Source organism: Camellia sinensis, chromosome 2 (assembly GCF_055761805.1).
Source record: "Camellia sinensis isolate YWXY chromosome 2, ASM5576180v1, whole genome shotgun sequence".
In the NCBI taxonomy this organism is placed as follows: domain Eukaryota; kingdom Viridiplantae; phylum Streptophyta; class Magnoliopsida; order Ericales; family Theaceae; genus Camellia; species Camellia sinensis.
This window is the reverse complement of record NC_138962.1, coordinates 201,190,409-201,200,396: the sequence shown is the minus strand read 5'-3', so window position 1 is coordinate 201,200,396 and position 9,988 is coordinate 201,190,409. Positions and strand designations below refer to the sequence as shown.

At 37.1% G+C, this 9,988-nt stretch overlaps 1 pseudogene; it reads right to left on the bottom strand.

The window, feature by feature from the left end:
• Positions 1 to 725: 725 nt before the first annotated feature.
• On the bottom strand, positions 726 to 2,037 carry LOC145819360 (chaperone protein dnaJ 8, chloroplastic pseudogene; annotated as a pseudogene).
• Positions 2,038 to 9,988: the final 7,951 nt, after the last annotated feature.

Here is a 9,988-nt window from a genome sequence, read left to right as displayed (position 1 = left end):
GAAAGCATCCAACAAAATTCAACAGCAAGCAGAGTCAAAATCATACATGATCTAACATAAATTATGTAGATGTCAAGCATGAGGGAGAGCAACTATATGTTAGTAAAGATTTCGTTTTTATTATTGTAAGTATATTTTAGGAATCCAGGCCATGTGTGTTAGTTAACTAGTATCCAAAATGAGAGCAACACAATGTCAAGTATGAATATCAAAGATTGTTATTGGAAGTATACATGGAGACATGGCACCAAAAAGTGCTAAAAGGCCCAAAAATTCTCTCAGTATGTTTTTTTCATTGTGAAGCTTGCAAGAAGAGGCAGATCAAATTAATTGTTACTGATCATAAGAAAAAGATCAAATTAAACACAACCCAACACAGCACTTCTTAACCATTTAGGATTTTCTATGGAAAGTGAACTACATAAGAAAATAGTTCTTAGCAAGAACATCCAGTGTTATGAATGACCCATAAGTTTCTCCATAATCTACACCACAAAATTTCACAATAAGATGAGTGAAAAAAAGGCAGGAATTTTGCGGGCATAGGTACCTACCTCAGAAGGGGCCTTCTTTAAACATAGGGAAACAAATTCTTTCATAAGGCGAGAAAAATGTTCATCCAATTGCACAAGAAAAATTAAATAACTCACTTTAATTGAAAATTTTATTTATCAAGCATTGAGTCCAAGCCAATGGACGATCTGATTTTCGATTCGTCTCTACCATCACCCTCGACATTTGGGATCACTAAGTACCTGTAAGAAGAAGAAATATATGTTCATATCATAATCAATCATACCAGGGGCAGGGACTAAACAAAGTTCTGTTCTATGAAATTATATGACAGAAAAGAGCCTCTAAAAATGCTAAGTAGTAATTGGATTTGCCATAAGTTGTGTTATTACATAGTACATCATGAAACATATATCCTATACAAAAATCATCGCTGAAGAAAGATGTAAGCTCAAATCACTAACACTACCAATAAATCTTGAACCAGAAATGAATGGGAGTAAAAAAAGTGAAGCGAGGCCATGAAAACAGCATTAACTAGCCTGGTTCCCACAAATGCTAATGTTACTGAAGCAAGACTGACAACTTTTAAATAAAGCAACACCCATGTAAGTTGCAACCACTCCAAATAAAGGTTTTCATACTATTCTTGACAACTAAAGGCAAAATCTTACAAGATAAACTCTTAAATTATTAATAAAATACTTGAATGAACCATGAGAATTCTCTATCATAATTAAAAATAAATAAAATAAAAGACCCATAGACAAAAAGAGTAGGGGACTTACATCATAAGCTTCATTAATGTGGTGAAATTGAACCCCACAATCGTTTCCTCTGCAAACATCCGGATGATACTGAAAATTCGATCATATTACAAACATAATTATTAATTAATAAAATGGGTTCCACATTAATAATTAATCAAAAAAAATTAAATCAAATCAAATAAATGAAAAATAACATTAAATGAAACATGCATCAAATGCAATTGCAATTAAATTTTTATTTATTTTTTATCCGATATTTTTTCAAACCACTCATTCTAAGCATAATCAAAAATGTTTGAGAATCTAATTTTTTTTTTGCAATAAGTGTCAACTTTACTACCTTGTCATATTAGGTGAATTTAAGATCTAAAGTTTCTAACATTTTTCAAATGAATTTAAAAATAAAAAATAAAAAATTAATAGAAAAGGAGACCAATCAGAACCAGATTTTATAGAAGAAGATATTAATCAAAAAAGGAAAATATAAAAAACAACATTTTGAAAAGAAAATTGAAAAAGAAATTACATGGAGAGCAAGTTGTCTGAAAGCTTTCTTGAACTCAGATTCAGAAGCACTTGGTTGAATCCTCAATGTCTTGTAGGGATCGGTGACAGCAGAAGAAGCAGAATACGAAGCAGTACAAACCCTAACCCTGTCATTTTTCCTCATCGCTTTCTTCTTCTTCGAATTCTTCAATTGGATCCACAAAGAAGATCCACAACCTCGGCCAATCATCCCAGCAACACTCGTCATTCTCAACGATCTTGATCGCGATTCTCTCACAACAAATCACAAAAACAGCCTTTGAATTGCACAAACAATAATAACGACTATATATAGATATAGATATATTGAGATTTGAATAATGAGAGTTTCGACACGGCATCTTATTGCCACTAGATCTCCCTCCAACACCAGCACCAACAGCTTCTGTACTTCCTCCAACCATTCAGATGACCTCCACCTCATTGCCCGCCGTCGTCCCCCTTTGCCGCTGCTTGCAGTCGAGAGAGGGAGAGAGAGAGAGAGAGTATTTTGGAAATTTTTGAAATTGGGGATATTTTTGTTTAAGGGGTTGGGGATTGGAGATCGTGAGTGAGAAACAAAAGGGGGGAATTAGAAACAACGGGAAAACGAAAAAGAAAAAGAAGAGAGGGATTTAGGTAGACGCCGTCGTCGCCCATGCTCACAGTCGCGAGAGAGAGAGAGAGAGAGATATTTGGTAGAAATTAGGGATTTTGGTTATAAGAGAGTGGGGATTTTGGGGGGCGCGGGAATGGAAAAAAAAAAGAGAGGAAACCGAGCGGGCGGGATTGGGGAAAAAAAAATTAAAAAAATAATTTTTATCATAAATGAATATTTAAATAATATAAATAAATAAATAATAATTTTCATTTTCTTTTCGTTATTAAGGTTGAGAATTTATTTGTTTCATTTTTAATTTAATGAATAAAAAATTATTATTATTATTTTTTTATTTGGTAGAAGCAAGGATAATATTTTAATAAAAATTATTTTCTATTAAGAGTGATGAGTGAGAGAGAGAGAGACAGAAAGACAGACAGACAGACAGACAGACAGACAAAGAGAGAAAGAGATAGAGAGAGAGAGAGACAGAAAAAGAGAGAGAAACAAGAGATCATGAGCGATACAAAAAGAGAGAGAAAGAAAGCGAAAAGAGATGAACGAGAGAGAGAATAGAAAAATAGAGAGATAGAGAGAAGATAGATGAGCTAGAGAGACAGAGAGAGAGAGAAAAAGAGAGATGGGCGAGAGAAACAGGGAGAGAAAAGAGATGAGAGAGAGAGACAGACAGAGAGAGAAGACAAATGAGAGAGATAGAGAGAAGAAAGATGAACGAAAGACACACAGATAGAGAAAGAAGAGTGATGAGTGAAAGAGAGAAAGAGAAGAGTGGTGGTAGTTGAATGGCATTTGCAGTAGTGGTAAATGTGGTAGAGAAGATAGGTGGTGAGAGAGAGATATGAGTGAGAGACGAATAGACAAAAGAGATAGAGAGACAGAGAAAAAGACAGAGTGATGAGCGAGAAAGAGACAAAGTGGTCGCTAAAAGTACATTTTCTTGTAGTTGATCGATAAATCAAAAAGGAGCTCAATAAATAAAGAAGAGATAAGGGAGAGAGTAAGCAAGGCGAACACAGTAGGGGAGAGAGAGACAGAGAGACAGACAGATAGACAAACAGACAGGCAGACAGAGAGAGAGAAGAGCGATAAGTGAGAAAGGGAGAGAGAGACGGAGACAGAAAGAGATAGAGAGAGATAGACAGAAATAGAGAGAGAAACAAGAGATGGGCAAGAGATAATCAAAAAGAGAGAGAAAGAAAGTGAAAAGAGATTAACGAGAGAGAGACATAGAAAAAAAAAAGAGACAGAGAGAGTGGTAGTGGTAGTGGTAGTGGTAATGGTCATAGTTCCACCCATTGATTTAAGTATGGTGTTTGTTTTGAGCTTTCAAATCATAATTCTATATTCATTTTTCAAAACTCAATTCAAAATATAATCATTACTTTTCGAAACTCATAACCAAACACATAATTCAAAAGTCTTTTCAAAACTTAATTCAAATCAATTTTTTTTTAAATTTAAAATATTTAAATATTTTAAAAATATTTTAATTTTGTGTGAGACAGATAAAGAAGAGAGACAGAGATAGAGTAATGAGCGAGAGAGAGAGAGAGAGACAAAGTGGTTGCTAAAAGTGTATTTTCTTATAGTGGATCGATAAATCGAGAAGGAGCTCGATAAATAGAGAAGATGAGAGTAAGAGAGTGAGCAAGACGAACATAGTGAGAGAGAAATAGACAAATAGACAAGTAGAGAGAGAGAGAGAGAAGAGTGATGAGTGAGAGAGAGACAAGGAAAGAGAGAGATAGACAGAAAAAGAGATAGAGAGAGAGAGAGATAGATAGAGAGATAGAAAAATAGAGAGAAGCAAGAGATGAGCAAGAGATAGACAAAAAGAGAGAGAAATAGAGCGAAAAGAGATGAGCGAGAGAGAGACACAGAAAAATAGAGAGACAAAGAGAGAAGAGAAATGGGCGAGAGAGATAGAAAGATAAGAGAGAGAGAGAAAGAAATGAGAGAGATAGAGAGATGAGTGAGAGAGATAGAGAGAGAAAACAGATGAAAGAGATAGAGAGAAGAGAGATAGGCGAGAGACATAGAGAGAAAATAAGAGAGAGAAACAGATAGACAGAAAAAAGAGTGATGAGTGAAAGAGATAAAGAGAAGAGAGAAAGATAGAGACAGAGAGACAGGAAGATGAAAAAATGAATGAAAAGAGAAATGTTATATCAAAAGAGTAAGACGATATTGTTTTTTTAAATTTTTTTTGTGACAGAAAAATGCCGTTGAATTTATTCAAACCATTTTGTGACTGTATATATATGAAGCTATCTCAAAACCACAATCACTATGCTAGGTTAGAGTTTTTCAAAAACTTTTTGAGAAAATTATACTTTCTTATTTTCCGTGTTATATTATTTTTACTGAATTTTTTTAATATTTTAAGTATTTTTTTTTAATCTTTAGACACACCTAACATAAATACACCTAAAAAATAAAAAAAAAATTGTAAAAAAAATATTTTAAAAATTCACTAAATACCAAAAATATATAAAAAAAAATACAATAATTCAATACATTTTTTTTTTGTATTTTTATGTATTTATTAATTTTTAAAAATATTTTTTCATAATTTTTTATTTTTTAGATACATCTAAGTAAGGTGCATTTAAAAAAATATTTAAAATTTAAAAAATATTCGCTAAAAACAAAAAAAAAAAACACGAAAGGCACTTTTTGCGATGGCAGAAAATGCCATCTCAAAAAAGCAGAATATTTGCAACGGCACCATTTGCCGTCTTAAAAAAGCAGAGCATTTGCGACAGCGCTATTTGCCGTCTCAAAAAATGAGAGTATTTGCGACGGTATTTTTTGCCGTCACAAATACTCTCATTTTTTGAGACGGCAAATAGTGTCGTCGCAAATGCTCTGCTTTTTTGAGACGGCAAATGGTGCCGTTGCAAATACTCTATTTTTTTGAGACGGCATTTTCTGTCGTCGCAAAAAGTGACTTTTTGAGACGGCAAGTGTGCCGTCGCAAATAATTCCGTCTCATAAACTCACTTTTCTTGTAGTGCTCTACATATATATACACATGCAAGTGGAAGTATAGTCAAATCCTCCATCCTCTTCACGACCATATGTAAATTACATGCAAATGATCCTAACAACTCCATGAATGCATCTTTATAACACAACTTCATCATGAATTATGGGTTAGATACTCACCAAAAGCCCTCAATTACACAAGATCCTTGCCAAACTTGAGCTACTCTAGCAAAATTCTTCACTTCTTCCTTGAATCCACACTCTCTCTCTAAAATGGAGTCTCACTCTCACTCTAGAATGTATTCTCAGATTTTTGCACTATGGGGGGATGAAGAAATGAGCTCAAAATGAGCTTAAGGCTCATAAATAAAGCTATGATGTCAAAAATGCATTAATTGGATTATTAAGCTAGCCAAACGCAACTTAACGAATCGTTCTGAATCAATTTTTAATAAAATTTGCCATAGTGTTCTGAAAATTTCAAATAACACATCGGTGTAGTCAATTTCAGTTTCGGATGCTGATAAGGCTTTCAATTTACATATTAATGTGGAATTTCAAACAGATATTTCTATAAGTAGCAGATAGAAGACCAAATATCATGCAATTTACATACTAACCCCAATAATTCATTTGATCCATTCAATTAGCATCATTAAATACGGGTTAATGGCTAATTACGGATAGGGGTTGTTACAACTAGCCATTACCTCTAGCGACTCACCATGCATGTTTCTTAGATTTTATTTTCATTTTTTCAAATTTTTGTAGTTTCTCATTTTTTATAATAAAAAAATGAGTAAATCACACTAACCTTCCTAAGGTTTAGAAAAAATACAGTAAACTCAATAATTTTGGCATAATTACACCAATCTTCCTATTAAAAAGGCTAAAGCAGATGATGTGAAAACACATATAAACAAGATAAAATCTACATTTTAATACAAAAGAGATGATAATATCATTTTTCATTCATATGACTAACGAATTACTGATAGAAACTGACTAAGCATTACGTGAATTAAAACATTATTAAGAAGCCTAATATAATTAGGTCAAAATTATAAAATTTATTTTAATTTTTTTCAAATCTTAAAAGATGTATGAATATTTTACGCAAAAGAAAAAAAAAACTAAAACTTGTTAGTGTTGTCAAATAACGCCCTTTTTTTCTTGAGAAATTTGCTAATTAGTGGTAAGACCCCAAAAAAATTACAAACTTATGAAAAAGTTTATAACTTCAATTATTAAAGTTGGTAAATTTTATCATTAATTTAAAATTTATTTTTAAAATCTACACTGATTTGTAATTCCTCTTTTTTCTTCTAGTAAATGTAGCCGGCATGAGGAGATATATGTTAATAATCTAAACCCAGAGATGGACGTTGAGAGGGTAATTTGTGAGCAAATTGGGCCGAGCTAGAACGAGCCTTCTTTGGATGATGGGCCGCGTAATAGGCCAAGAAGATGTTTTGTATTTCGGCTCTGGGCTGAGGTAGTTACCAGGATGGTTGGATGGGTTGCTGAAATTTGAGCCTGTTTGAAGACAAAGCCTTGTCTGATTTGGGTGATTAGCATGGTGATATAGGGTTACCGTGGCTTGACCGTGTTGGGCACGGAGCCGGGGTAACTTGGTTGGCCACAGTATGAACCAAGTTAAAGGGTTCACCCATCTCATTTGGTGGGCGGTGAGTGAAGTGTTGCCATGATAAGTGTTATCCATGGGGAATGTGGTTCCTAGGAGGGCTTTGGTAAGTAAGAGTCTTATTAGGATTGTGCCACGAGGAATCTATAAAAGCTCTTGGCAAGACCTATGTAGAGGTATCACAATTTCTACTCTCAAACACACAGAGCTTTTGTGTCTATTGTTTATTTGCTGACTTAGGCATCAGAGAGGTTTTCGGCACACATCCGCCGGCTAGCTCACGTTTGTGTTTTCAGGTAATAAAGCGACGACGTTTAAAGGAGTGCAAACTTGATCAACAGAATTATACAAGAAGAATATTTATGTGCTCATACAATTGGTGCTGTCTATTGGAAAACACACAAAGAACAAACCTTTTGATTGAGTTTCCTCTTTAGTTAGAATCTATGACGCGCAATAAAGATTTACCATATCCTGCTGTTGATGGGTCAACCTCGGAAGGGGGCGGGAGGCGCGAAGGTTTACCCTTCATCCCGCCTATGACAGAATTAGATCCCCAGTGACGGAATCAACGGAGGAACACACGAGAAAGACGGGGCTCCAGTCCTCGTTGCTCCCAAAGCCCTAACAGGCAGTGGCAGAGGTTGGATCCTCAGGTTCTGAAATATCGCATAAGGGAGCAAAATGAATTAATACGGAGGATGGCGATAGACATGGAGACAATGAAGTGCCAGATAAAAGGCAAATGTGTGGCAACGAAAGAGGGGCGTAAAGGCAACACACGCTCTTACCACTCAAAGGATCGTGACAGACAAGTCACACTGTCACAAGCTGAAAGTAGAAGCCTCAAGATAGGCGATACACTATCAAGGACTTCTAAGACTCGTTACTCTAGGTTTGAGAGAACGAGAACTGAAAGGTCTTATACGGAGGGAAGCAGTTATCGGCCCTCGCATTCACACCAAATGACATCTAGGCATAGAGAGTTGCCTAGGTTGACGAACCTGCGGACAGTCCTAGAGGAAAAGGCTTGAAGAAGAGAAGACACTCAAGCGTGAAGACACTCAGGCGGGTGACCCCCACAGCGTCTCTACACTACAACGGTTGGCTCCTAGAACACATGGGAGTGCCGAGGTTGGAATGCCAGAGCCACGCCCTGCCTACAAACCAGCAGATAAAGCGTTAGCAAGGTTGCAGAGCTCGCCGTTCGTTCTGACGATAGAGAATGCACCATTACCCTTAGGTTTCCACTAGCCCAAATTCACTACTTATGAGGGAAAGTTGGACTCCTACATGCACTTTTACCACTTTCGCCAGGTTATGGCCGTGTATCGGCGAAAGGAGGCTCTAATGTGTATCCTGTTTCCTTCCAACCTTGGTGACCTAGGTTTAGCATGGTTTGAAAGGTTGCCAGAAGGTAGCATAGCTTCATGGGCGCAACTAGCAAAGGCATTTGTGACCAGATTCAGAACAAACACCATGAGGCCTGTGGAAATTGACTAACTTCTCTCTATAAACATGGGCGAGAAGGAAACATTGAGGTCCTACAATAACCGGTATTGGGAGACTTTTAATAAGATTGGAGATTGCCCCATAAACCTAGCTATCGTATAGTACAAATGAGGTTTGCCGGCTGGTAATAAATTGAGGGACTCAATGGTAATGACTTCACCCCTCACACTGGAGGCCCTAATGGAAAGAGTGCGTCAGCACATCCGGGTATAAGAAGATGTCATGTGCACCAAAGCAAAAACTGGCACAACAGCGATGTCAGACAGAAAACTTGTGGCAAAAGTAAACATAGTCGGACGGGAAGAGCAATCGAGCGAAAATGGGCGAGGCAGACAAGCCAACAGAGAGGACCTCCAAGCATAGAAGCTGAGAGTCCGCACTACCATCACCACAGTATTTAATGAACCTATCTACTGGATTCTTAGCGAGACACGTGATGAACCCTTCATTCGGCAACCAGCCAAGTTGGGAGAAGCACAAAGGGGCTATGATGATAGGTATCGTTGTACCTTCCATGATGAAAAGGGGTACCGAACTGCAAACTATACGCCATTGAGGCAACATCTGGAGGAGTTAGTAGCCGTAGGTCACCTGGACCAATATATTGAGGGCGGAACATAGTCGGCCTCTTAGGACCGCAACAGGCCGAATGGGATGCCGGTCGACAGGCCGCCACAAGGCATAATCAACGTAATACATGAGATCATTGAACTTGAATGGGTATGTAAACTCAGAGGGATGATAAAAAAGGCTGAATACTTGAGAGAGGTACTAAGTGCACAACCTACCGTCAAAAGGCGAAAAACGAAGGCAGCGAACGACATCTCCTTTTCTGACAAAGACTTAGCAAGGTCACAAAGCCCTCAAAACGACGCCTTGTGGAGCATGGTTGACCAAGGGCTACTCTAACTGGAGGACAAAGAAGGCAGCGAACGGCTACTCTACGCGTCAAGAACTTCGACATCAAGCAGATCCTAATTGACCAAAGGAGCTCCTGCGAGATAATGTACTACGAGACCTTCAAGCAACTAAAACTGGAGGACAAAGCCTTGGCACCCGCAACATCTCCCTTAGTCAACTTCAACTCAATGCCAAAATGGCCGGTGGGCAAGATAATTCTGCCAGTCAAAGCAGGAACGATGACGAAACAAGTGAAATTTTTAATATTGAAAGTCCCTTCCACTTACAACATAATCTTGGGAAGAGCATGGTTGCACGCCATGCAAGCAGTGGCATCGACTTACCATCAAGTGTTATGGTTCTTCAACGAAATCGGAATGATTGAAGAAGTCTTAAAGGACCAAATCATGTCGAAATGGTGCTTCATTATAATAAATAGCAGCCGGTCTGCAAAAGGGTTTGTACAAATGGTAAAAAAGCCATAAAGCAACCAACTGTTTGTAGACGTCGACA